The sequence below is a fragment of the Plenodomus lingam genome (assembly GCF_022343315.1).
Source record: "Plenodomus lingam strain CAN1 chromosome Unknown contig_19, whole genome shotgun sequence".
NCBI lineage: Eukaryota > Fungi > Ascomycota > Dothideomycetes > Pleosporales > Leptosphaeriaceae > Plenodomus > Plenodomus lingam.
Window position 1 is genome coordinate 2,639,330 of NW_027093936.1, and position 3,804 is coordinate 2,643,133.

General features: G+C 31.3%; 1 non-coding gene across 1 annotated transcript; it reads right to left on the bottom strand.

Annotated features, from left to right (window-relative positions):
* Positions 1-398: 398 nt before the first annotated feature.
* IAQ61_004934 lies at positions 399-2,195 on the bottom strand. Its single transcript, XR_010715478.1, has one exon. It is a non-coding gene; the product is annotated as an 18S ribosomal RNA (ribosomal RNA).
* Positions 2,196-3,804: the final 1,609 nt, after the last annotated feature.

Below are 3,804 nucleotides of genomic sequence, written 5' to 3' on the forward strand. Positions count from 1 at the left end.
ATATACTAGCTACTAATTATTTTAAAGTAAGTCCTAAGTAGAATAAACACCTAATACTAAGCAGAGCTTAAGGGTACAAATAACGCTTAAACAGGCATGCCCTATAGAATACTAAGGGGCGCAATGTGCGTTTAAAGATTTAATAATTTACTAAATTCTATAATTTATACTACTTACTATATTTTACTATATTATTTATTAATACTAGAACTAAGAGATCTGTTATTAAAAGCTATAATTTATTATATTATTACTAACGCTAACTATAATTATAAGTAGTTTTAGGGGATCTAATTAGTAGGCAAGCCTACTAAGGAAATAAATAGTATGCAAAAAACATAGGTAGAATTAAAGTAGACTACTACTACTAATTAAGGTAGTAGTGCTTTAAAAATAAGTAATAATCCTTCTATAGGTTTACCTACAGAAACCTTGTTACAACTTTTACTTCCTCTAAATAACTAAGTTTAATAAACTTTCTAGCTTAGGGTAGTTATTGCTAACCTCCCTAAGCTAGTCTAAAGGCCTTACTAAGCTATTTAATTAGTAGTAGCAACAGGTAGTGTGTATAAAGGGCAGGGACGTAATTAACGCATGCTAATAACACGCGCTTACTAGGCATTCCTTATTAAAGAGCAATAATTGCAATGCTCTATCCCTAGCACGACAGAGTTTAACAAGATTACCTAGACCTTTTAGTTAAGGTAAAGAACTTATTAGCTCTGTTAGTGTAGCGCGCGTGTAGCCTAGAATATCTAAGGGTATTATAGACCTATTATTGCCTTAAACTTCTATTAGCTTAAGCTAATAGTCCCTCTAAGAAGCTAGCGACTAGCTAAAGCTAGCCTAGCTATTTAGTAGGTTAAGGTCTTGTTTATTATTGCAATTAAGCAGACAAATTACTCTACTAACTAAGAATAGCTATGCACCACTACCTAAAAAATCAAGAAAGAGCTCTTAATCTATTAATCCTTATTTTATCTAGACCTAGTAAGTTTCCCTATATTAAGTTAAATTAAGCCGCAGGCTCTACGCCTAGTAGTGCCCTTCTATTAATTTCTTTAAGTTTTAGCCTTGTAACTATACTCCCCCTAGAACCTAAAAACTTTAATTTCTTGTAAGGTGCTAAGCGAGTTAGAAAAAGAACATCGCCTAATCCCTAGTTAGCATAGTTTATAGTTAAGACTACAACAGTATCTAATTATCTTTAATCCCTTAACTTTTATATACTAATTAATAAAAACATCCTTAGTAAATGCTTTTGTAGTAGTTAGTCTTTAATAAATCTAAGAATTTTACCTCTAATAATTAAATACTAATACCCCTAACTATCCCTATTAATTATTATAGTAGTCCTAGAAACTAACAAAATAGGACTGTACGTCCTATTCTATTATTCTATGCTAACGTATTTAAGCAAAGGCCTGCTTTAAACACTCTAATCTTTTTAAAGTAAAAGTCCTAGTCCCTAACACGCCTAGTAAAGGGTATAAGGTTCTCTAGAAGGAAGGCCTAGCTAGACAAGTACACGCGGTAAGGCAGACCTGCTAGCTAGACCTAAGTTTTAACTATAAGCTTTTTAACTGTAATAACTTTAATATACGCTATTAGAGCTAGAATTACTATAGCTACTAGCACTAGACTTGCCCTCTAATTATTCCTTATTAAGAGGTTTAAATTATACTTATTCTAATTACAAGACCTAAAAGAGCCCTATATTAGTATTTATTGTTACTACCTCCCTATGTTAGGATTAGGTAATTTGCGCGCCTACTGCCTTCCTTAGATATAGTAGCTATTTCTTAGGCTCCCTCTCTAGAATTAAACCCTAATTCCCTGTTACCTGTTAAAACTATAGTAAGCTAATACCTTACTATTAAAAGTTAATAGGGCAGAAATTTAAATAAACTGTTGCTAGCGCAAGGCTATGCGATCTGTAAAGGTATTATAAATTACTAAGAAGCCCTAAAGGGCGTTAGTTTTTTATCTAATAAATACACCCCTTCTAAAGTTAGGGTTTTTAGTATGTATTAGCTCTAGAATTACTATAGTTATCTAAGTAGTAAGGTACTATTAAATAAACAATAACTAATTTAATAAGCTATTCGCAGTTTTATAGTATAATTGCTTATACTTAGATATATATAGCTTAATCTTTAAGATAAGTATATAACTACTAGTAGAATTAACTAGGTAATAATCCTAATACCTAATACGCTAAAGCGCACAAGCACTACTACTAAAAGGAGGTAGAAAGTACGTGATAAGAAATTGTAGAAGCGATTCTAGCTACTAGCATAATAGCACACAAGGCACTAGTTATAACTAGCAACTAATTTAATTACCCCTACTAAGTTTCTTAAGGAATAGTCTATAATAAAGCCTAATAGGCGTTTCTACGTGTTTAAACTCGCCACATACATGCCTTAAGTAGAGAAAACCTACGCTTTGCCACGCTTACTAGGAGTAGATGCTAGGTAGGGCTATCCCCTAAGATCTATTAAATAGTTTAGTAGTGCTAGCTATCTATAGACCCTAAATTTTGCCTACTACTAAAACTTTAATAGTAGGACTTTAGGTGCTAACTATAAAACTAGGCGTAATAGCAGGGTTGCTTTAGCATATAGGCCTAGGCCTGCCTAGTTAAGTAGAAGAGCAATCTCTAAGCCCCTAATTACCTACTAATTAGAGCAAATCTAAACTAGGCAGAAATCTAGGAAATAAGGCTAGCTATTATAAAACTAAAACTTTTAAATTTAGTCTAACTACTACTAAAATAGGCGCAGAGCGCTAACAATAGGGAGTTATAGGGAGTATAGATGCGGACATAAGTAAAAATTGCCCCCTTAGTGCCTAAGAACGCTAGTTTAACTGCCTAATCTAAGAACTACGCGTAGTAGATTTAACCTTAGTTAGTTAGTTAGGTATTTAGTATTTAAGAATCTGTTTACCCTCCTTATATATTATAGGAACGGGCTTTAGTTTAATTTTTACGTTATAGGGTTAGTGTAGTAGAAAATAGCTTAGAGGTACACTTTTTTATATATAAAACTATATAGATATACATAGCCCTATACAAACTATAAACCTGTATTCGCTAGATAAGAGTAACTTAGAATTCTATTAGTAGTAGGTAAATATATAGATAAGGATCTCTACTCTAATATCTATACTCTACTATAACTACTTTATCTATATTAACTATAGATCTATTAGCTCTATCTATATCTACTTAATAGATAAGGCAAGAAATAGAGATAGTATAGAGGAAGAAAATAAAGGTATTTTTTAATACTAGTAGGTTATAAAATAGTATAGTAGGACTAGCTAGTAAAGAAAAAGAGTTATAAAATATAAGGATATACTTAAGAGTAAAGAATAATAGATAATACTATAATACTATAAGGATTATAAAAAGGATATAATAGCTACTATTATAGAATAGTCTAAAGTTATAGAAAGGACTAAAGTAATAGAATAAACAAAAGGTATAGAACGCCCTAAGTTATAGAACACTACCCCTAAAAAATAAAAAGTTATAGAACGCCCTAAGTTATAGAACACTACTACTAAAAAATAAAAAGTTATAGAACGCCCTAAGTAATAGAACGCCCTAAGCTTATACAATAGCCTATAGGATTTTGTTAAATACTAATTAAATACCCTAAAGGTTTAGAATAATCTATAGTTATAGAATAGCCTATAAGATCTTTTAAGTATAGAACGCCCTAAAGTTATAGAAAACTACTACTAATAAATAAAAGGTTATAGAACGCCCTAAGTTATAGAACACCGCCTAAAAAT